The sequence below is a fragment of the Trachypithecus francoisi genome, unplaced genomic scaffold (assembly GCF_009764315.1).
Source record: "Trachypithecus francoisi isolate TF-2019V2 unplaced genomic scaffold, Tfra_2.0 Lachesis_group0, whole genome shotgun sequence".
NCBI classification, from domain to species: domain Eukaryota; kingdom Metazoa; phylum Chordata; class Mammalia; order Primates; family Cercopithecidae; genus Trachypithecus; species Trachypithecus francoisi.
In genome coordinates, this window is record NW_022681453.1 from 81,584,535 (window position 1) to 81,610,865 (window position 26,331).

The window sequence follows — 26,331 nt, forward strand, 5'->3', positions numbered from 1 at the left end:
TTCATCCCTGACTGACGGAATACTGGTCCCAGGAGGGTAAGGCTAACCCCTGTTTTTATCCTCTTTATCATCCCACTGCTTGTCCCCAGGTAGGGGCACCATCATGGAAACTGCACAGCAGATCACAGTAATTAAAGACCCCAGCTTCCTAGCCAGAGAACCAAAAACAAAGCACTGCATCGATGGCAGAGAGGGAGTAGTTCAGGGGAGTGATTCCTTCAAGTTACTTATGAACTCTTCATCTCATCCCAAGCTACACAAGCATGGATCTGATCCTAAACAGCACAGACAGGCACTGAGTACTGAACTACTGAATAAAGGACTGCCAAATTCCCAAACTGGCCACTGGGTGGCAAATAAGTGGGACAAATTCAAATTAACACTGAAAAGACTTCGAAAACTGAACTGACATAGGAACCACAAGTCACAGATGGCTGGATCAAACTTGAATCCTGAAATTAAATGAGTTGACTGCCTACTAAAATGAAAATCTCAATGTTTTCTATAGGATGTGTAAAAAAGTATCATAACAGAGTATCATAACAATCAAAATGTCCAGAATAAAATTCAAAATTAGTCAACACATGAATAAATTTAAAAATCTCAATTTGCACAGAAAAAAACACTCAGGCAATAGGTATCAACTCTAAAATGACACAGATGGTGAAACAGCCTGATAAAGATATTAAAGAGGCTTTGCAAAAATTCTCTAACAAGAAAAGGTAAATGCTCTTGAAAAGGATAGAAAGATAAAGGGCTTACAGGTGGGGTACAAAATGATATAGCTACTCTGAAAAAATCTGGATATTTCTTGCATAAACAAGCATGAAAAGGATAACCATGCAATTCCACTCCTAGGTATTAACCCTGGAGAAATCAAAAGTTAGGCTAACATAAAAATTGGTACATGAATGTTCACACTGTATTTATTCACAATTACTATAAAATAAAAACAACCCAAGGGGTAAATAAACTGCCTATATATAGTTATATATAATGAGCTACTGACAAGCACAAAAAGGAAATGAATTGTTGATATAAAGCAACAATGTGGATGAATCTCAAGCATTATGTTAAGTGAAATAACAAATCTCAAAAGGTTATACACCACATGACCCCATTTACATGGCATGCCCCCAAAAGACAAAATTACAGTAATGAAGAAGAGAACAGGGGTTGCCAGGGGTTAGGGTTGGGAGGAAAATATGACTACAAATGAATAACATAAGATAATTTTTGCAGGTGACGAAACTTTTCTAAATTTTAACAAAGAACTGTACATGAAATCTATACATGTTTTAAGCTTCATAGAATGATACACACAAAAAGTCAATATTACTGCTGGTAATCGAAAAATTAAAGTTTTTTTAGGTTCCAAGTTTTAAAACAGCAAACCTAGAAAAACAAATTACTGGTGTATCTCTGAATAAGAGTAGTTAAAGAGGATGGGCTGTATCAGTTCATTGATTGAAGTAAATTTGGCCCATTGCACTGAAGGCCAGTAAGATCAACCGAACTGCATCAGTGCTGAAAATGACTTACAAAGGTATAATCCTACCCAATATGCTTCCTGCTTTAACTGTATATACAAAACCAAGACCAAAATAGCACATAGAAAGAAAATCAAAGAACATTGTGTCACTGCCTGTCACCAGGCAGCAACTCAGGTCTTCAAGCTGAACGATATCTAAATTACCTGAGATGAGAATCTGTCTTCGAAAGACCCATTCCAATGTTAATAATTCTACCTAGGGTTCTAAGCTATATTCTTTATAATGTAATCTATGCAGCATTTTTACTTCCTCTGCTGCATTAAAAAAGCAGGTGAATAAATTCCACTTCCAGCAAAATGAAACGTGCATATCCGCACAGTAGAATTTTAAATACTGGACATTATATATAAAACAATCATTAAGAAGACTGTGAAAGGTAGAAAAAGGGCAGAGCAGCTAGGGACTTTGGGGACCCAAGAAACAACACAGTGGTAAGTTTCCTGGATTTTCCTTTCACTTCATATTATCTGCAACTTCGAACTGGAGAAGCTGGCAATCCAGAAATGCCAACAGGGCACAGACAAAAAAGCCAGCTCCCCTCAAAAGCCAGTTCTCTCTAGCCAAAGGAGCAGGAAAGGAACAGCAGAGCAAGACAGAAAACTTTTATAACTGCTCTACACAAGCCAATCATCACAGAAAAAAAAACCTGTGGCCCCTCACCAACCAATGCCGGCTATGGTTGAGGACTAAACCTAGGCATCTACTCTGGCCAGGTTATAAAGATGAGCCACAACCCTAATACTGAGGGGGTGGTAGAGAAGCAAAAGTAGTGACCTCCGATTTTCTTTCCCTAACACACACACACACACACACACACACACACACACCCCCCACACACTCCACAGAAATTAATCATGTGGCGACACAGAATTTTCAACTCCCTATGCTATGTCTCTCTCCTCTCCCTGTTTGCGTGGCGTCAGAAGGGGCCTAGTGAAGTAGCAGGATTTTGACCACTGCCCAGTAGTAATGAGGCCACCTCCCCCTGTCCCACCTCTACATCCATAGTATCAGTAAAGACCATGTATAAAACAGTAATGAGTCATACCTATCCCTTCCAGTTAGGGTGGTATCAGCAGAAGCCTACTGGTGAAAGGCAGACTGTGCCCCTGCCCAACAGGAATGAAAAACTCCTTTTTCCCCTCAGGTATCAATGGAGGACAGGTGGAACTCAGACTTCTCATCTTGCAATAATAAGACAGTGCCATTCTCTTCTTGCTGCTAAAGCAGTGTCAGAAGGCACCACTAAAACAAGAGATTTAAGTAAAATCCATAGTCTCACAACATAATACTCAGAATATCTAGGTTTCAATGGAAAGTCACTTCTCATACCAAAGCCAAGAACATCAACTTGAATGAAGAAATACAATCAACAGACAACAAAACAAAGATGAAAGTGTTGTTAGATTATCTGACAAAGATTTTATAGCAGCCATCATAAAAATGCTTTAATAAGTAACTGTGCCTGAAACAAATGAAAACATAAAATGTCTCACCAAAGAAACAGAAGATGTATTAGTAGAACCAAATGGAAATTTTGGAACTAAAAGCCTCAATAACCAAAACAAAAAATTTAATAAATGGGCTCAACAGTAGAATGGAAGGGACAGAGGGAAAAAGATCAGTAAAGGAGAAAATAAAACAAATTAAATTACCCAGTCTGAGCCAAAGAAAGAAAATATATTGAAAAAAATAAACAGAGCCTCAGGGACTTATGAAACAGTACCAAAAGAGCTAAAATCCATGTTACTGTAATCCAGAAAGGAGAAAAGAAAGAGAGCAGGGCTGAAAAAGTACTCAAATAATGGCTGAAAACTTCCTAATTGTGGCAAAGAAACATATATAATAAGACACAACATAGTCAAACTTATGGAAATTAATCATCTCCCCTCCTTCTCGAATCTTGAAAACAATAAGAGAAAAAAGACACCTTACTTATATGGGAATAACATTCAAATGACGTATTCGTTATTAGAAACCACAGAGGTCAGAAGGAATGACACATTCTGCAGTGCTAAAAGAAAAGGGCTGTCGATCCAGGATCCTATACCCAGTGAAAATACCCTTCAGCAATGAAAAGGTAATAAAGACACTCTCCAATGAAGAAAAACATGGAGATTTTTCGCCAAAAAATCACCCTAAAAGAGCAAGTAAAAACATTCAACAAACAGAAAAGAAAAAACGAAAGAACCTGATATTCATCAGAAAGGACAAAAAAAAAAAAAAAGGTAAACAAAAATATGGGTAAACACAATAGGTTTTCTTTCTCTTGAATTTTACAGTTATGTTTGATGACTGAACAAATTAGAACACTGTCTGTTGTGGATCTAAACGTGTTAAAGAAAGCTTTTAAGATGATTATATTACAAATGGAGGAAGTAAAGAGACATAAAGGGGTTATGGGGTTATGCACTAATTAAAAGTCAGATTGGCAGTGGTTAAAAAACATCATCTAACTATATGCTATCTAAAAGAAACTCACTTCAAATATAATGACACAGGTAGGTTGAAAGTAAAAGAAGAAAAATGGTATATCATGCAAATATCAATCAAAATAAAGTAGGAGTGCTATATTAATCTGAAAAAGTAGACTTCAGAGCAAAAAACAATGATCACAGACAGACAGAAACACTATATCATGATAAAAGTGGCATATCATCAAGAAAATATACCAATCCTAAATGTGTATGCATAGATGGAACTACAAAATATATAAAGCAAAAACTAACAGAACTGAAAGGAGAAACAGACAAATCCACAATTACAGTAAGAAACACTGACACCTTTCTCTCAGCAACTGATAGAACAATTAGAAAATCAGAAAGGTTATATAAGAACTCAACATCATCAGCTTATAAGATCTAACTAACATTTATACGACATCTGACCCAGCAGCAGAATACACATTCTTTTTCAGGTGCCCAGGAAACACAAACCAAGACAGACTACATGTTGTGCTATAAAACATATTCTTCAACAAATTTTAAAAGAACTGAAGTCATACAGAGTGGCTCCCCTGGTCACAAGGGCATAGAATTAGAAACTATTAATAGTAACAGAAAGAAAACAGGAAAATACCCCAACACGTGGAAACTAAACAACATACTTACAGATAATCCATGGGTCAAAAGTTTTAAGGGGGAGAAAATAACACTGAAACAAACGAACATGAAAATACAGCATATCAACATTAGTAGAACAGGAAACGCAATGCTCAAACGGGAACCTGTAGCACTAAATACTTTTTTTGAAACAGGACATCATGCATATCAATAATTTAAATTCCCACCTCAGGTACCTGAAAAAAAGTCAAAATAAACCTAACATAAGCAGAAATTAAGAAAAGAATAAACAGCAGAAATCAGTAAAATTGAAAACAGAAAAACAATTTTGGTATTACTTTCAAACCAAAACCAGACAAAGATGGTGCCAAAAAAGAAGACACACACTAATATTCCTCATGAATGCAGATACAAAAATCCCTAACAAAACATATGCAAAAGGAATTCAGAAATATCTAAAAGAAATTGTACAACATAAACAGGGATTTATTTCAGGAATACAAGAATGAGTCCATATTCAAAAATCAAGGAATGTACTCTACCATATTAACAGGATAAAGAAGAAAAATCATATAGTCATATTAATATATAGAAATATTAGATATAATTTAACACCAATTCATGATAAAAAGAAAACTTAAATGAAGTTAGGAATCAAAGGAAACTTTAACTTGGAAAAAGAGCATCTAAAAATAATCTACAGCTAACATTATAAGAGAAAAATACTGAATATATTTTTCCTAAAATCAGGAACAAGAAGGGCCAGTCTCATTACTCTTATTCACATAGTGCTGGAAGTGCAAGCCAGTGCAATAAGTCAAGGAAAAAAAAAGGCATACAGACCTGAAAGAAGAAACAAAACTGTCCCTATTCACAGATGACAATAATCTATATAGAAAATCCCAAGGAATGTACAAAAACTTCTTCTAAAATGAGTGACTTTAGCAAAGTCAAAAGATAACAGTTAAATATTGTATTTAATCAATTGTACTTTAATATATAAGCAATGAACATGTGGACATCAAAATTAAAATATTTTATCATGTAGACACTAAAATGAAGATTACAGTAGCTAAAATAAAAAATAAGCTAAATGTGAATCCAACAAAACATGTCCAGGACATACATGCTGAAAACTGTAAAATGCTGATGAAAAAAAACCAAGGAAGATCGAAATAACTGAAAAGACATACAGTGTTCATGAATTAGAAAACTAAACATAGTGAAGACAGCAATTCTCTCCAAATTGACTATAAAGATTTGACACATCCTATAATCTTGTAGACACAGCAACATAGACGAGATTCTAAATTCTACATGGAAATGCAAAGGAACTAGACTAGCTAAAACAATTTGGAAAAAAAATGAATAAAGTATGAGGAGTCAGTGTACTGATTTCAATACTTAAATAGCTATGGTAATCAAGAATGTGTAGTATTGGTGGACGATCAGACACACAGATTAATAGAACAGCATAGAGAACCCAGAAAGAAACTCACCAAATATGCCTGTCTTCTTTTTAACCCAGGTGCAAGAGAATTCAATGAAGGAAGGATAGCCTTTTCACACAAACTGTGCTACAGCGAGTGGCCTTACACAGGCACAAAAAGAACTTTGACTTGAGACCAACTCATACAAAAATTAACTTGAAATGAGTCATGGACTTAAATGTAAGATGCAAAACTATAAAATTTTAAGAAAACCGCAAGAAAATCTTAGAATCTAGAGCTAGTTAAATTTGAGTTTTGGACTTGACACCAGAAGCATGATCCATAAAAGGTAAAATTAGTAATTTGGACTTCGAAATTTGAAACTTTTGCTTTTCCAAATACCCTAAGAAGATGATGAAAAGACCAGCTACAGATGAGGAAGATACACACAACCCACATATATAACAAGGTGCTAGTATCAATAATATATAAAGAACACTCAAAATTCAACAGTAAGAAAAATTCCAGTTAGAAAAGGGAGAAAATACATGAACAATTTACCAAAAGAGATATAGATGACAAATAAACATGAAAAGATGTTCAATATTATTAGCCATCACAAAAATGCAAATTCAAACCACAATGAGATCGCCATATACCTACTGAAACAGCTTAAGTTGTTTAAACACACACACACACACACACACACACACACACATACACACACACAATGACAGCACCAAATGCTGTTGAGGATACAGAGAAACTGGATCGTTCATATATTGCTAGTGGGAATGAAAACACAGCCATTCTGGAAAATCATTTGGAAGTTTCTTTTAAAACAAAAACAAAAACAAAAACTGAATATGCACCTATCATAAAAATCTGGGTAAAGGGCACGTGGGATCTCTCTGCATTGCAGACTGAGTAACCCTTTTCCAAAATGTCCAAAATGCTTTAGATCAGAAGTGTTTCAGATTTTGAATATTTTCATTTTAGAATATTTACATTATACAATTTGAGCATACCGAATCCAAAAATCCAAAATCTGAAATGCTCCAGTGAGCATTTCTTTTGAGAATCATGTTGGCACTAAAAAACTTTCGAATCTCAGAGCATTTTGGACTTCAAATTTTCAGATCTGGGATGCTCAACCTGTATTTCTGATAACGACATGTGAATCCATATCTCAAAATAAAAAGTTTAGTTAAAAAAATTTTTTAAACAATAACAACAACAACAACAAAAAACAAAAGCAGGTGAGTAGCATGTGCTTCTCCTACTGCTCTCATTCCACGGGTGGGGACTGTCTCCTCTGAAGGGCCTCAGGCCAGGGTTACCAAGTAGAGCTTTTACTAGCTCTACATTCCTCCTAATCTGGTCTTATTCATTCTGAAGGCTTCAATTAATATATGCCAATGATTGCCAAATTTGTATTTTAAGCCCATACCACTCTTCTGAAGTCCATGCATACTTTACTTTTAAATGAATATCTCAATCTAGGTATCTCAGAGGCATTTCAAGCTCAACCACTGAAACATAGTATTTTCCCTTACAGCTCCCAAATCTGCTTCCCTTGGATCTTTCCGTTTCAGTAGTTGTCACTCGCTATGGTCTGAATGTGTTCCTTGCCAGGTTGAAAACCTAGCTAGCCCCCAAGGTTATGGATTTTGGAGTTGAACCTTTGAGGTGGTGATTAGATCATGATGGTAGAGTACTCATGAATGGGATTAGGGCCCTTAAAAAAGAGGTCCCAGAGAGCGGCCTTGCTCTTTCTACAATATAAGGACTCATCAAAAAAATTCCATCTATGAACCAGGAAATGAGCCCTCACCAGACACCTTATATGCCTGGATCCTGGACTTCTGAGCCTCTAGAAGTATGAGAAATTAATTTCTGTTGTTTATAAGTTACCCAGTGTATGGTATTTTGTTCTAACGGCCTGAATGGACTTAAGACGTCAGTATATCATCCAGTGCACCCAGATGCTCAAGCTGTTGCCTGGTTTACTCGTTCTTACTCTCATATATACTAGATTATAAAACACCATTAACTCAAGTTCTTAAATACATGATCAATGAGTCCACTTCTTCCCATCCTCAATACAGCTAGCTCGTTGAAACACCAATATACCAGTCTCCTAGCTGATTTCTGTAGCTCTACTTGTCCCCTCCTCGAAAGCATTCCCGCTATAGCAAAGAGACTGATCTTTACAAAATGCAAATCCAAACACCTCACTCCTTAGCTTAAAACTTTTCACGGCTACTACTGTGCTTATAGTAATCCTTATATCAAAGCACAGAAAATCCCACATAGTCCGGTTTCCACCCACATCATGCCACTCTTCACGCTCATTTCTAAACTCCAGCCGTAATAAGATTTTTCTAGTTTCTCCAAGGTATTCTGGTATTCTCCCTGCAGGGCCTTTGCACTTTCCTCCTACCCCTCCCAGACCAATCTACCTAGTATACAGTCAGTCTGCCAGATATGGGGCTTTCACATCCACAGATTTAACCAACCATAGCCTGAAAAAATTAAAAATAAATAAAAGGTGACAATAAAAAATACAAATAAAAAATACAGTATAACAATGATTTACATGGCATTTACAATGTATTAAGTAATAGAAGTAATCTAGAATGATTTTAAGAATATGGGAGGACATGAATAGGTTATATGAAAATACTACACCATTTAATATCAGGGGCCTGAGGATCTTCAGAGTTTGCTATCCACAGGGGTCCTAGAACCAATCCTTCACAGAGAATAAGGAAGAACTATATTCTATTTATATATATAAGTAACATGTATATTTAGGTTAACTTGGGCCTAATTGGATAGTCACTTGACATCCTTTTTTTGGGGGGGAGCTTTCTACATATGAAGTACGATAATAATAATTCTAGTAACAGCCTTTGTCATTCACAGTTAAGCTATAACTGTTACTTCTTATGAATACTGGTTGCTAAAGTATTCATATATATACAAAATTTTTAGAGGTTTTTAAGTTCACTGTTTAAAAAATAACACATGGGCAGGGCGCGGTGGCTCACATCTATAATCCTAGCACTTTGGGAGGCCGAGGCAGGTGGATCATGATGTCAAGAGATCAAGACCATCCTGGCCAAAAGGGTGAAATCCCATCTCTACTAAAAATACAAAAATTACCTGGGCGTGGTGCTGTATGCCTCCAGTCCCAGCTACTTGGGAGGCTGAGGCAAGAGAATCGCCTGAACCCAGGAGGCGAAGGTTGCAGTGAGCCGAGATTGAGCCACTGTACTCCAGCCTGTCCAGAGAGAAAGACTCCATCTCAAAAAAACAAAACAAAACAAAAAAAGGCTGGGCACAGTGGTTCATGCCTGTAATCCCAGCACTTTGGGAGGCCAAGATGGGTGGATCATGAAGTCAGGAGATCGAGACCATCCTGGCTAACACGGTGAAACCCCGTCTCTACTAAAAATACAAAAAATTAGTCGGTCATGGTGGCAGATGCCTGTAGTCCTAGTTACTAGGGAGGCTTAGGCAAGAGAATGGTGTGAACCGGGGAGGTGAAGCTTGCAGTGAGCCGAGATCGCGCCACTGTACTCCAGCCTGCGCGACAGAACCACACTCCGTCTCAAAAAAAAAAACAAAAACAAACATGGTATATATGTTGACCCTGAATTTCAGGTATACAGTATTCTTTCTAAAGTTTACTGAGCTCCACTCAGTCTCTTAACAGTAATAATAAAAACAATAACAAATAAAAAAATAGGAAACTGACTGTTGCAATGTGCCATGTACAAAATAATTTGTTGGAAGCTATAGAAGATATGTCTATAAGCAATCTCTGAATAATAATTTTGAGAGGTCAGGGTTTTAAATCTCTACATTTTAAAATTCTACAATAGAAAGCATGTGTATTGAATCTCTGTTTCCCAATGTGATGGGTTTTTTCCCGATATCTTATTTCTGTTATCAAATTAATATGACTACTTCATAAGTACCACTCAAGAATTAACTAATTCTACTAGTAATTATACTTTGTCTATTTGTCACACATTACAGTTTTCAACTGTACAATTCTGTATAGTTCACACATATATACATGGTTCATCATGGTTGTATATATATTCAAATTTTATTTCCTGTTAAAAACATCTGATTAAAAGCATCATTATGAGACATGAAAATAATAAAAGGATAACAGGAATATATTTTAGGATACGAGATAAAAGAAATAGCCATCCATTTCTGACCTACCCTGGGCCAGAGGCGAGCCCAGTACCCTAAAGAGTAAGACCCAGGCTTGGCAACATTCACCACAAGCTGACTAAAGAGCGCTTAAGGCCTCAAGTGATCATCAGCGGTACCCTGGCACTACTCCCCATGGGCCTGTGGTGGTGGTTGTGGACACAGAGAGACTCCTCTGCCTGGGGAAAGGGGAGGGAAGAGTGAGAAGGACTTTGTCTTGTGGTTTCAGTGACAGCTTAGCTGCAGTAGAATAGTGTACCAGGTATACCTCTCAGGTTTCTGACTCCAGGCTCTGGTTCCCAGACAGCATCTCTGGACCTACCCAGGGCCTGGGGAATTTGCCACCCTAAACAGAAGGACACAAGACTGCCTGCCTTGACCATCTGCTGATTGTGGAGCCCTAAGGCCTTGAGCAAACATAGGCAGTAGACAAGCAGTGGTTACAGCAGGCCTCGGCAAGACCCAGTGCTGTGCTGGCTTCAGGTCTGACCTAGAACAATTCCAGTGGTGTTGGCCACAGGGGTGTTTGTGTCACCCATCCCCCAGCTCTAGAGAGCTCTGCATAGACAAAGAGATTCCGCTTGTTTGGGGGAAAGTAAGGAAAGAGAACAACAGTCTCTGCCTGCTAACCCAGAGAATTCTTTTGGATCTTATCCAAGATCACCAAGGTAGTACCTCTACAAATCTACAAGAACCACAGCATTGCTGAGCTTGAGGTGCCCCCTAATATAGACACAACTACTGTGACAAAAAATGGATCACAATATCCATGACCCTTCTAATACCTGAAAAGCCTTCTTAATAAGGACAGGTACAAACAAACCTGGACTGCAAAGGCTACAGTAAATACCCAACTTTTCAATGCCCAAACACCAATGAACATTCACAAACATCAAGACCATCCAGGAAAACATGATGTCACCAAACAAACTAAGGCACCAGGGATCAAGCACAGAGAGACAGAGTTATGTGACCACAGAGTTATGTGACCTTTCAGACAGAGAATTCAAAATATGTTTTGAGGAAACTCAAATAAATTCAAAATAACAGAGAAGAAATTCAGAATCCTATCATATAAATGTAATAAAGAGACTGAAATAATTTTAAAAAATCAAGCAAAAATCTGGAATTGAAAAATGCAACTCACCAACTAAAGAATGCATCAGAGTCTCTAAATAGTAGAATTGATCAAGCAGAAGAATTAGTGAGAATGAATACAAGCCCTCTGAAAACATGATCAGAGGAGAGAGAAAGAAAAAAAGAATAAAGCATGCCGACAAGATCTGGAAAACCTCAAAGAGGAAAATCTAGGAGTTACTGTACTTAAAGAGGAGGTAGAAAGAGAAGGGCAGAAAGCTTATTCCAGGGGTTTATAACAGAGAACTTCCTAACCTAGAGAAAGATATCAAAATCCAAGTACAAGAAGGTTACATAACACCAAGCAGATTTAACCCAAAGACTACCTCAAGGCATTTAATATTCAAACTCTCAAAGGTTAAGGGTAAACAAAGGATCCTAAAAACATCAAGAGGAAAGAAACAAATAACATACAATGGAGCTCCAATATGTCTGGCAGCAGACTTTTCAGTGGAAACCTCACAGGCCAGGAGACAGTGGCGTGACATATTTAAAATGCTTAAGACAAAAAGCTTTCACACTAGAATAGTATATCTGGTGAAAATAATCCTTCAATCATAAAGGAGAAATAAAGACTCCTCCAGACAAACAAAAGCTGAGAAATTTCAACAACAAATCTGTCCTACAAGAAATGCTAAAGGAAGTTCTTCAATCTGAAAGAAAAAGATTATGAGCAAGAAGAAATCATTTGAAGGAATAAAACTCATGGCTGACAGTAAGAGTACAAAGAAAAACACAAAATATCATAATACTGTAATTGTGGTGTGTAAAGACAACAATCTTAAGTAGAAAGACGAAAATATGAAGTAATCAAAAATACAATAACTCTTCAAGACACATACCGTATAATAAGATATAAATACAAAAAACAAAATGTTAAAAAGCAGGGAGATGAAATTAAAATATACAGTTTTTAATTGTTCTCATTCTGCTTGTTTGTTAAGGCAAACAGTGTTAAGTTGTTATCAGTTTAAAATAATAGGTTCTAAGATATTATTTGCAAGTCTCATGGTAACCTCAAACCTAAAACCATACACCAGATAAACAAAAAATAAAAAGCAATAAATTCAAACATACCACCAGCGAAAATCACCTTCACTAACAGGAAGACGAAAAGTAAGAAAAAAAAGAAAAGAGGACCACAAAACCACAAAACAAATAACAAAATGGCAGGAGTAAGTCTTTACTTACCAATTATAACATATGATGTAAATGAACTAAACTCTCCCATCAGAAGATATAGTGACTAAATGCTTAAAAAAAAAAAAAAAAAAAAACCCAATGATCTGTTGCCTGTAAGAAACATACTTCACATATAAAGACACACAAATACTGAAAATAAAGGGAGGGGGAAAAGACAATCCATGCAAGTAGAAACCAAACAAAAGGAGCAGGAGTGCCTACATTACTATGTCAGACAAAATAGGTTTCAAGACCAAAACTAGAAGAGACAAAGAAGATCACTATACAATGATAAAATCGTTAATTGAACAGGAGAATCTAATAATTGTAAATACATATGTATCCAACACTGGAATACCCAGATCATAAATAAAATATTATTAGAGCTAAAGAGAGAGAGAGAGAGAAGAAAGAAAAAGAAAGAGAGAGAGAGACCAATAGGATAAGAGCTGGAGACTTCAACACCCCAATTTCAGCATTGGACAGATCATCTAGACAGAAAATTAACAAAGAAACATTGGATTTAATCTGTGCTACAGATCAAATGGACCTAATGGATATACACAGAACACTTCATCCAATAGCTGCAAAATACACATTCTTCTCCTTAGCACATGGATCATTCTAAAAAATAAACCATATCTTAGGCCAAAAAACAAATCTTAAAACTTTCAAAATAATAGTAAGATTTTCTCTGACCACAAAACGGAATAAAACTAGAAATCAATAATAAAAGAAACTTAAACGCAGGAAATTAAACATATCTTCTTGAATGATGAGTGGGTCAAGGAAGAAATTAAGAAGGAAATTGAAAAATTTCTTGAAACAAATGATAATGGAAACATAAACCTATGGGATGCAGGCAAAAGCAGTACTAAGAAGGAATTTTATAGCTATAAGTGTCTACAATCAAAAGAAGAACAACTTCAAATAAATTACATGTTGATGCATCTTAAAGAACCAGAAAAGCAAGGGCAAACCAAACCTAAAGTGGAAAGAAAGAAATAAAGATCAGAGTAGAAACAAATGAAATTGAAATAAATAAAACAATACAAAATATCAATAAATGAAAAGCTGGTTTTTTTGAAGATAAATAAATTGACAACCCTTTAGCTAGGCTAACAAAAAAAGAGAATAATCAAATAAATAAAATAAGAGATGAAAAGGACATTACAACCAACACCACAGAAATTCAAAGAATCACTAGAGGCTACTATGACCAACTACATACCAATAAATTGGAAAATTAGAAGAAATGGATAATTTCCTAGACACATAGACTCATACAACTTACCCATATTGAATGATAAAGAAATCCCAAACTTGAAAAGACCAATAACAAGTAATGAGATCAAAGCCATAATACAGTCTTCTAGCAAAGAAAAGCCTGGAACCTGATGGTTTCACTGCTGAATTCTACCAAATATACTAATACGAAAGCCACTGAAACTATTCCAGAAAAGAGAGGAGATGGGAATACTTCCAAACTCATTCTTCAAGGCCAGTATTACCCTGATACCAAAACCAAATAAAGACACATCAAAAAAAGAAAAGTATAGGCCAATATCCCTGAGGAACACTGATGCAAAAGTCCTCAACAAAATACTAACAAATTGAATTCAACAACACATTAAGAAAATCATTCATCATAATCAAGTGGGATTTACCCCAGGGATGCAAGGATGGCTCAACATATGCAAATCAATCAATGTGATACATCATATCAACAGGATGAAAAAAACTAAAAGCCTTTCCTCTCAGATCTGGAACAAGACAAAGATGCCTACTTTCACCACCGTTAAGAGTACTAGAAGTCCTAGCCAGAGCAATCAGACAAGAAAAGGCAATAAAGGGCACCCAAATTGGAAAGGAAGAAGTCAAATTATCCTTGTTTGCAGATGATATGATCTTATATTAGGAAAACCCTAAAGATTCACCCAAAAACTATTAAAACTGATAAACAGATTCAGTATATTTGCAGGATACAAGATCGGCGTACTAAAATCAGCAGCATTTCTATATGCCAACAATGGCATTTCTATATGTGAACAATTTGAAAAAGAAGTCAAAAAAGTAATCCAATTTATAGTAGCCAAAAATTAAATTAAATACATAGAATTAACTGAAGAAGTGAAAGATGTCTACAATGAAAACCATTTAACATTGGTAAAAGAAATCAAAAAGGACACAAGAAAATAAAAAGATACTCCATGTTCAAAGATTGTAAGAATCAATATTATTAAAATGTCCCTACTACCCAAGCAATCTACAGATTCAATATAATCCCTCTCAAAACAGCAATGACATTCTTTACAGAAATAGAAAAAAAATTCTAAAATTTATATAGAACCACAAAAGACCCAGACTAGCCCCAAACTCATCCTGAACAAAAAAGAACAAAAGTGGAGGAATCACCTTAACTGACTTCAAATTACACTACAGAGCTATAGTAACCAAACAGCACAGAACTAGCATAACAGACACATAGACATAGAACAGGACAGAGAACCCAGAAACAAATCCATACATCTATGGTGAACTCATTTTTGACAAAGATGTCAAGAACATACACTGGGGAAAGGACAGTCTCTTCAATAAACGGTCCTGGGAAAATGATATCCATATGCAGAAGAATGAAACTAGACTCATATATCTCACCATATACAAAAATAAAATCAAAGTGGATAAATGTATTAAAGACTTAAATCGAAGATCTCAAACTATGAAACTACTAAAAGAAAAAAATTGGAGAAACTTACCAGGACTTTGGAGTGGGCAAAGATTTCTTGAGTAATACCCCACAAGCGCAGGCAACCAAAGAGAAAACGGACATATAGGATCACATCGAGTCAAAAAGTTCCTTGCACAACAAAGGAAACAATCAGCAAAGTGAAAAGATAACCCACAAAATGAGAGAAAATGTTTGCAAACTGTCCATCTAACAAGGGATTTATAACCAGAATATATAAGGAGCTCAAATAACTCTAAAGAAAAATAATCAAATAATCTAAATTTAAAATGGCCAAAAGATCTGACTAGACATCTCTCAAAAGAAGACATACAAACAGCAACAGGTATATAAAAAGGTACATAACATGACTCATCATCAGAGAAATGGAAATAAAAACTACAATGAGGTATCATCTCACCCCTGTTAAAATGGCTTTTATCCAAAAGACAGGCAACAGCAAATGCTGGCAAGGATACGGAGAAAAGGAAACCCTTGTACGTCGCAGGTGGGAATGTAAATTAGTACAACCACTATGGAGAACGGTTGGGAGGTTCCTCAGAAAACTAAAAATAGAGCTACCACATGATCTAGCAATCCCACTGCTAGATATATACTACCTAAAAGAAAGCAAATCAATATATCAAATAGATACCTGCACTCCCGTGTTTATTGTAGCACTACTCACAATAGCCAAGATTTGGAAGCAACCTAAGTGTCCATCAGCAGATGAATGAACAAAGAAAATGTGGTATGCATACACAATGGAATACTATTCAGTCTTAAAAAAGAATAAGATCTTGGCCGGGCCCAGTGGCTCATACCTGTAATCCCAGCACTTTGGGAAGCTGAGATGGGTGGATCACCTTAGGTCAGGAGTTTGAGATCAGCCTGGCCAACATGGTGAAACCCTGTCTCTACCAAAAATATAAAAATTAACTAGGCATGGTGGTGGGCAACTGTAATCCCAGCTACTCAGGAGGCTGAGGCAGAATTGCTTGAACCCAGGAGACAGAGGTTGCAGTGAGCCAACACAGTGCCGCTGCATTCCAGCCTGGGCAACAGAGTGAGACTCCATCTCAAAAAAAAAAAAAGAATAAGATCTTGTTATTTGCAACAACACGGATGAAACTGGAGGTCATTATGTTAAGTTAATAAGCCAGGCACAGAAAGACAAACATCATATGTTTTCACTAATCTGGGGGAGCTAAAAATTAAGACAACTGAACCATTGGAGATAGAGTAGAATGATGGTTACCAGAGAGTTGAGGGGGAAGTGGAGATGGTTAATGGGTACAAAAAAGTAGTTATAAGGAATAAGATCTAGTAGTTGATAGCACAACATGGTGACTACAGTCAAGAATAATTTAATCACACATTTAAAGATAACTAAAAGAGTATAATCAGATCGTCTGTAACACAAGGGATAAAGACTTGAGGTGATGGATACCCCATTTACCCTGATGTGATTATTATACATTGTGTGCCTATATCAAAATATCCCATATACTCCATAAATATATGTATCTACAAGGTACCCACAAAAATTCAAAATAAAACATTTTTAAAAAGAGAGAAATAGCCATGTAAAAATATAACCAATATTAATTGAGTAATATAAAATATCCTACAAAATAGGAAACAGACTCTTGGAAATACTGGGGTAGAGAAAGCAAAGGATGTTTCAAAAGTGTAGCATCACATGGTATTATGATGATAGTATGCCAACCTCAGGTTAATAAAACCAGGGGCTTCTAAACTATGAAGGAACACAATCAACCTGTATTAACCAAAAGGCTGAAGGAATAGCCCAGTCTGGTTGACTAATTTTACTTCTGAAGCCTTTTTGTTTCAAACATCTGCTATTGCAAACCATTTTAAAATATATTGAAGTATACTTCCTTGCTTTAGTAAGTACAATATAGTGAACATAATTAAATCTCCCACTGTCGACCACAGGTCTCACCATATATTAGGATAAGCATTGCTGTGAACATTATTTCTAACAGGACCCAAACAAAGATGTGAACATTTGGGTTATATATGTATACAAACTGACCCTAGGCTATTAATTCTTTAGAAACTCCTCTTTTTTCAACCACAACTATTTAAAATCAATTTTTAAAGGGGAGAAAAAGAGCTTATTTTCCTATAAGTCAAGAGCAGGAAAAATAAACCTGGTTATCTGCACTTTTACTATATCATTGGAGATTTTCAAAATTAATAGGTATTCTTGAAAAATCTGTTCCATTTTCAACAGTTAAGACAATGAGTATTCAAGAGCAAAGCCTGGGGACAAGAAAGGTAAAATCCAATTCCTATGTGAAGAAGAAAATAGTACTGAAGAAAGCTGCTCAGTATCCAGGTAATTACTAAGCACGTCTTATGTACTAAGAACCCTGGCTAAGCACTACGGCTACAGCAAGGCTTCACTTCCTGTGCTTCCATTTCTTCATCTGCAAAATGAGGAGATGGGACATATATGCCTCTCCCTTTATATACAAAAGTTCTCATACTGTGATTTATTAAGAGCAAAATGATATTACTGAACCATCAACTGTGTGTTTGGGTGGTGAGAGGGTGACAGGAGGAGGAAGGGATATCTAACTCTCTAAGGAAAGTAAAAATTTGGATGCCCTAATTCCTAAGAAAACTATTCTCTGCAGTTGACTTAGGAATGTTGACTAGTTATTTTACTTCTCTTTTTATTGCTCTGGGCAGAACACTGAGTGACTAACAAATCCATGACTGAGCTATATGTTAAAATGCTATGGGGTTTACTATTAAATGCCCCCCCCCCAAAAAAAAGAAAGTGAAGAATCCATGGAACCTTCTGTTTCCTTTTAGTTTTCTTTGAAGTCTTATCCTAAATGACAAATTGCATCAGCTAGTGAGGTTTGATACAAAGAGTACTGAAGTGGGGACCAGCAGAGTTAGATTTGGGTTCTGGGCTTGATGGTAGTGAACTATACACAAATCACCTGCTTATTCGCAAAATATCGTCTTCTGTTGTTAATCAAGAATGTTATGACAGATACAACACATTTCCTTTTAAAATAAATGTGGCATGCCAATAGTTCAGGAGAATGCAATGGTTATAATGTATTTTGATTGTGAAAAGGCATCTCACCAAGTACTGAATACAAACATTAAAACAAGCTACGTAGTCAAGTAAATTCTTAACTCTAAACAGCGAGTTTTGAGTAATGAATCAAAAGGCACACTGGAAAGATGAACTGAAATAAGAATATATTTAACTGTGGATCCAAATGAAGGGCCTGGATCATTCTTTAAAATTGTTGCTATATACATGTAATACATTTCTGGCATTCAATTTGGATGTATTATTTCCCTGTGTGGAATAACTGATCCACTGCGTTTTCCTCTTATGTTTCAAAAGGAAAAATGTAAATCCTGGCAATAAAGGGGGGGTGGGGAGGGGAGCCATGTAAGTATGGGGAAGGAGAGGCCTGATTTAAGTCGTTTATGTACTTGAAAAGGAACTAAGGGCTTAAGCTGACTTTGAGCTCCACATGAGTCAACAGTGTGACATGACTGCCAAAAAAACTAATGTAATCTTAGCCACCAATAACAGAAGTGTCATGTACAGAACCATGGAGTTACAGCTTTACCGTATTCTCTGCATCCTCTGCTGGGCCCCAGACATCTACAATGATAGGCTCAGTCCTGAAAGTACCCTATTTGAGTGATAGCGACAAACGAGCAATTCCAGGAAGGGGAGTGACCAGAATAGCGAAGAACCTAGAAAACAAGTCCTGAAGACTGCAGGAAGTAGGACTATTTAGGCTGGAAAAGCTAAGTCTTGATGGAGAGATTATATTAAATATGTGATGAGCTCCTCAGTGACAGAAGAGTTCCAACCTAGGAGGACACAAACCAAAGCAGATGCAAACAGTACCCAACACAGAACAGGCTGCGACAGCACTAGGTATGTTCAGGCAATGCAACTGTCAAGTCTGACTACACATTAGAAATACCTGGGAATAGTTTTAAAACTATCAATGCCCAGGCCCCATCCCAAGCAATTAAATTAAAATCTCTTGGGAAAGGCTTGGGCAATGGGAGGAATTAAAAACTTCCCTGGGGGTTCTAATATGCAGCTACACTTGAGAATGACCAAGGTAAAGACAGGCAATCCTTGGAGATACTACGGGTTCAGTTCCAGACCACCATTATAAAGCGAGTATCACAATAAGGCAAGTCACACCAACTTTTTGGTTTCTCAGTGCATACAAAAATTAGATTTACACGATACTGTACTATATTAAGTATGCAAATAATATTATTACTAAAAAAAAAAGAGGTATGTACTAAATTTTAAAATATCTTATATTTTAAAAATGCTAGTGATCATCTGAGCCTTCAGTAAGTCATACTCTTTGCTGCTGAGGGGTCTTGCCTCCACGTTGATGGCTGCTGACAGATCAAGGTGGTGGTTGCCGAATGTCAGGGTGGCTGTGGCAATTTCTTAAAATAAGATGACAAGGAGGCCAGGCGCGGTGGCTCACACCTGTAATCCCAGCACCTTGGAAGGCCGAGGTGGGTGGATCACGAGGTCAGGAGATCAAGACCATCCTGGCCAACATGGTGAAACCCCATCTCTACTAAAATTACAAAAATTAGCCAGGCATGGTGGTATGCACCTGTAATCCTAGCTACTCAGGAGGCTGAGGCAGGACAATCACTTAAACCTGGGATGCAGAGGTTGCACTGAGCTGAGATCCCAGCACTGCACTCCGGCCTGGGTGACAGAGCAAGACTCCATCTCAAATAAATAAATAAATAAAAATAAGATGACAAGGAAATTTAATGCATCGACTCTTCCTTTCACAAAAGATAGATCTGTATGTACCAGGAGATGTGGTTTGATAGCATTTTACACATTGTTTTCAAAACTGGAATCAGGCCGGGCACGGTGGCTCATGCCTGTAATCCCAGCACTTTGGGAGGCTGAGGCGGGCAGATCACAATGTCAAGAGATCGAGACCATCCTGGCTAACAGGGTGAAACCCCGTCTCTACTAAAAATACAAAAAAATTAGCTGGGCCTGTAGTCCCAGCTACTCGGGAGACTGAGGCAGGAGAATGGCGTGAACCCGGGAGGCAGAGATTGCAGTGAGCCGAGATCTTGCCACTGCACTCCAGCCTGGGCGATACAGCAAGACTCCATCTCAAAAAACAAAAACAAAACAAAAACAAAAAACTGGAATCAATCCTCTTAAACCCCATCACTGCTTTATCAATGAAGTTTACATAAAGGTCTAAATCTTTTGGTGTCATTTCAACAATGTTCACAGCATCTTTATTACAAGTAGATGCCATCTCAAAAACCAGTTTCTTTGTTCATCCACAAGAAGCAACTCCTCCTCATCTGTTCAAGTATCCATTGTAAGACTACAGCAATTCAGTCATCTATTCAGGCTCCACTTCTAATTTCAGTTTTCCTGCTATTTCTACCACTTCTACAGTTATTCTTTCCACTGATAGCTTGAATCCCTCAATGTCATCCATGAGAGGTAGAATCAACTTCTTCCAAACTCCTGTTATGTTGATATTTTCACCTTCTCCCAATGAATCACCAATATATATTTTTTGAGACAAAGTCTCACTATGTTGCCCAGGCTGATGATCTCAAACTCCTGGGCTCAAGTGATCCTCCTGCCTTGGCCTCCCAAGTGCTGAGATTATAAGTGTGAGCCACCATGTCTGGCCAAATCACCAGTATTCTTAATGGCATCGAGAATGGTGAATCTTTCCAGAAGCTCTTCAATGACTATGCCTAGATCCATCAGAGAAATCACTATAATCACTATTTCTGGCAGCTGTAGCCTTATGAAATGTATTTCTTAAATAATAAGACTTCGAAGTCAAAATTACTCCATGATCCATGGGCTACAGAATGAATGCTGTGTTAGCAAGCATGAAAACAACATTCATCTCCTTGTACACCTCCGTCAGAGCTCTTGTGTGACTAGGTACATAGTCAATGAGCAGTAACATTTTGAAAGGAATCATTTTTTCTGAGTAGTAGGTCTCAACAGTGGGCTTAAAATATTCAGTAAACCCTGCTGTAAACATATGTGCTGTCATCCAGGCTTGGCTGTTGCACTGATACAACACAATCAAAACAGATTTAGCAGAATCCTTAAGGGTCCTGGTATTTTTGGAATGGTAAATGAGCAATGGCTTTATCTTATAAAATCACCAGCTGCATTAGCTGAGAGTCAGCCTGTCCTTTGAAGCTCTTTGAAGCTAAGCATTGACTTCTCTCTAGCTATGAAAATCCTATATAGCATCTTCCTCCAACTGAAGGCTATTTTGTCCACATTGAAAATATGTTGTTTAGTGTAGCTGCTTTCATCAATAGTCTTAGCTACATCTTCTGGATAACTTGCTGTAGCTTCTCCATCAGCACTTGCTGCTTCCCCTTGCACTTTTATGTTATAGAGACAGTTTCTTTCCTTAAACCTCATGAACCAACCTCTGTCAGCTTCAAACTTTTCTTCTGCAGCTTTTTCATCTCTCTTAGGCTTCAGAGGATTGAAGAGAGTTAGGGCCTTGCTCCGGATTAGTCTTTGGCTTAAGGGAGTGTTGTGGCTGGTTTGATCTATCCAGACCAAACTTTCTCCGTATCAACAATAAGACTGTGTTGCTTTCTTATCATTGTGTGTTCACTGGAGTAGTACTTTTAAGTTTCTTCAAGAACTTTTCCTTTGCATTCACAACTTGGCTAGCTGCTAGTGTAAGAGGCCTACCTTTTCGCCTCTCTCACCTTTTAACATGCCTTTCTCAATAAGCTTAATCATTTCTAGTTTTTCATTTAAAGTGGGAAACATGAGACCCTTTCACTTCAAAACTTAAAGGCCACTACAGGGTAATTGATTGGCCTAATTTCAATATTGTTGTGTCTGAGACAATCGGGAGGTCTGAGGGAGAAAAATGGGAACGACCAGTGGATGGAGCAATCAGAACACACAACTTTTACCAATTCAGTTTGCAGTTTTGTATGGGTGCAGTTCGTGGTGCCCCAAAACAATTACAATAGTAACAACAAAGATCACTCGTCACAGATCACCATAGCAGATATGGTTATAATGAAAATATCTCAAACGTTACAAGAATCACCAAAATTTAACACAGAAACAGGAAGTGAGGGCATATTGCTGGGAAAACGGTGCTGATAGACTTGACACAGGGTTGCCACAGATCTTCAATTTGTAAAAAAAAAAATACAGCATCTGTGATGTGCAATAAAGTGAAGCACAGTAAAGCGAGGTACACATGGACAGTCAGGATGGTCACCTGTCTCTCTGTGGTGTAGAGGTGAGTCCTCCTCAGAGGCCTGTATTAGGTTTACTTCCCAGATTCCTTCTTCTCTAGAACTTCTAATATTTTTAATTTTTTAGGCCCAACATTATCCTCTATGATCATGAAGATTAACTCCTTTTTATAAATACTTGTGAAGAAACGAAATTTAAATGGTGCACTCTCAAGAATTTATAATAGCTTGGGTTATAACAGCCAGCGTATTCTATTCATGAATAAAAGGTTTCAAAGATTTAAGCACTATTGTCTTTGTGGAAAAGAACAGTGCCAGTACCTTTGTATGTAAATTAACTTAAACAATTAAATTTTCCAAGTTTTGTAAAATAAATTTAAAACATACTAACATTCAAATGTTCTCCAGTATCTTCCATTATAAAACAATTGAAATCAAGTAGAAACTACTTTGTAGTTTGAATGGTCTCTACCACTAGTAGCACATCTAATGTACATGATAAAATGTTATATATTTTCCTACTTTAAACATTTCTAAAACTTTCTATAACAGAACAATCTGGATTTTTAGTAACAAATATACAGTTCTCCATGCTTCCTTAGGTGTTGGTTAGATTCTTGTTCTTAATACTTTTCTCTGACTACTGAATAAAAACATTTATAAAGATTTCTTAATTTCCTTTGAAAATATACATGTGTGTATGTTCAAAAGGCTTCTGGCCTTAATATAGGTCAGGCATCAATGGTTGTAGGCTATGCTTCTCAATTTTAGTGGCCCCTCTAGATTTTTCCACTTAGATGTAACGCACCCTCTAAAAACTTTAAAACTTTCACTTTAGATTACAATAAATCATCACCCATTTCCTTTTACTTTTGCCATCTGTCAGTGCAAAAAGCTCCTAATGAATCTGAAGCTTCTTCTAGGCTATTCAGAGTCTCTCTCATTAATCTTTGTCATGTGGTTCATAAATAATGAGAGATGTATTAAAAATCATCATCTTGTTTACAGACAACCGCCACCAAAAGAGCCTGGAATAACACTGTGGATTTGACTAGACGTTTTCAGCCTGAACGAGCATTTCAGGAGTCCTGACGTGGGAACGAAGCATATATTTAACCTTTTTTACCATTAAGCTGGTTAACTGTGCTACGTTTCAAATAAGGATTACCCTTTCCATATCAAAACACTAGATAGAATTACGACCTTACAGTCATCTAAGCAGTTGCTGGACGGGCAGTTTGCTCCACAGCCAACAGTCACCTTTCCATTTTTCAAGCACATACCTCTCACAGAAATGTTTTCAGTGCGGCAGTCTACAGAGCTGCTTATAACACCGGCACGATGTGACAACAAAATTCAAGATGATTTTGCTCTTTCAGCCTGCCCCCCTCTGTTTTTTTAAAATTCTTTCCTCCTCCTTCATCCCCCAAAGGAAACCAAACCAACAATACTTCCACAAAACCAGCCTCAGAGTTATGAATGTAATTCTTTCAGTGAAAGCAGACCAGCTTTATAGGGGAACAGCTTTCATGAGAAGCAGGAAGCTGATCTGAGCAGCAGAGAGCAGGGATGGGGCGGAGCAGAAAGGAACTGAGCTGGGGGAGAGAGCGAAGCATAGACAGTCCTGGCTGCTTCTAGTTACTTATTGACAGTTTCATCTAATAGCACAGATTTATAAACAGGGTGAGCATCCATCCTGCCATACCTTTCCTTCCTTTTACGAATCTCTGTCAATCTGGTAAACTATTACACAGGGGAAAGTAAGGCCTTACAGCCCCGCCAGAGCCCAGTTGCAGGGAAATGATGTAAGCTTCCCACCTCCCACCAGCCCCCGCTCTGCCAATCCACCTCTACTCTGACCTGTTAATATCCCCTTCCTCCCCCAGGGCCACTGCCTGGGGCCAGAGGGCCCCAGGCTTGCCTAGCTGTGTCCTGTTGTGGGGCAGAAAGTATCTGCCAGGGGGTAAGCAGTATTTTTGTTTTGAGAAAGTCTTCAATGAGAAAGTAAATGCCTTTCTATTTAAAAAATAATGCTGAATCACCAAAAGCTAATCAGCCCTCAAGAGAAATAATATTAAATAGGATTGAGGTGAGCAATGCAATTTAGCAAAAGGCAGCAGAAGGTGTGATGTAGCAAAGGTTATAATACTGGGAGTTAAGGGACATAGGTTCTACTTTTTCCCTACCACCTATGTGACTTCAGACAATTGGCGTAACCTCTCTAGTTTCATTTTCTGTAAAACTAAAGAATTAATATAAATTATATCTGCAGTCTCTTGTACTATTGTAATTTTATAAACTGAGACCCAAAATAAATAAGCCGGGAGGCAGAAAGTAAGCCAATTGTTTGATGTTTACTCAAAATTGCAAGCAGTTCCCTATATTAAGCTATTTTAGATATGCTTTGCCAAAGTACTCGTCAATGCGAGTAAGACTAGCACAAGCTATAAAAGGGGCTAAGTTACAGGTAGTTCAAGTGTTAATCCTGATCTGGAAAACTTACAGAGAATTAGGATTGCAAAGACTCATGCTCAGGAAAAGACAATTTATAAACAGATGCATAGACCCAATCAGGACCAAAGATCTAAGACATTACCCTACACAGCATAAACAATTTACCTTGGCCAGCAGTGTTCTAAGTTTAAGGGACGTATACACACACACAGCCTAGAAATTCTTATTAAAAAATTAAGATGCCAAAATACAGCAATGACTATCACAAAAGTCTTCAAACTTGGATAAATGAACTTCTGGAAGCATATGGTTTTCCAAAGGATACGCAGGCACACAGGTATTAAATCAATTTCCATGTCAGGTTTTCCAAGTACCCTCTCCTAAAACTGACCTGTCTGAGAATGCTCCAGGGGAACAGATTCCCCTATCTTACCTTCCCTTTCCCAAACCCCTCATTCTCCCATTTTACAAAATCAAGGCACACAGCTCACCCATCATCAGCCTCTCACTCTGGGGCATTGTTTGGGGTAGGGGACCCCCCCCCCAAAAAAAAGAATACCTCTGGGCAGGACACAAGGGGACAATTAGAAATACCGTTGGTGAAAAAGTGAATGGCCCTAATCAATCACTCTTCTTTTGCAACTCAGGTGGCTTTGCCAGTTCTTTGTTTAGAATAAAACTGGAGAAGGGACCTAATTGAGTTGTCAGCTGATAAATCACTAAATCATTAAAAATAATTTTAAATGATAAATCATTGAAAGAAATGAGTAACACTGCTATATAAGTACTCTCATTCTCTTCAACTTATGTAAACAAAATTTCAGAGTATATAGTAAAAAAGAATGAAAAATATGCTGAACTCTTTCCCCAATAATATTCATATACTAATTATGAATTAATTAGAAGAAAAACACCAATGATGCATAAAGACATAAATTTCTAGGAAAATTGTATTTTTATCTCTAATATTTTTCAAAGATTTGCAATTTACATGTGTATTTTGACCTACTGTGTTCTAATCATCACTCTAATGATACTTTAAAAAAAAAATCACTGAGAGCTGTACGGTCACAGAAAATTAACATTTTTATCCAGAAATATGATAGGGTAATCAATAACAGATTTTTAAACATAACTATACATAAAGATAAAATGTGGAAAAAGTTTTAATTAACACAAAAATTTCACATAAAGAATAGCTCATAAGTGGATACCAGAAAGTATTATAAAGTTATAGGCTTTGCTTAAGAAAA

General features: G+C 37.0%; 1 protein-coding gene across 18 annotated transcripts in view; it reads right to left on the reverse strand.

Annotated features, from left to right (window-relative positions):
• The window catches only part of BBX (BBX high mobility group box domain containing), a 276,188-nt gene that overhangs the window by 180,216 nt on the left and 69,641 nt on the right, over nucleotides 1–26,331 (reverse strand). For 4 of the 18 annotated variants that reach the window (XM_033211373.1, XM_033211381.1, XM_033211379.1 and 1 more), the window contains exon 3: nucleotides 8,508–8,570. The exons of 13 other annotated variants lie outside the window; for them this stretch is intronic. The gene's annotated coding sequence lies outside the window, so the exon portion shown is untranslated. Of the gene's footprint in view, nucleotides 1–8,507; nucleotides 8,571–23,907; nucleotides 23,931–26,331 lie in introns of those variants that run through there. One more of the 18 variants, XM_033211383.1, reaches the window with a different exon arrangement.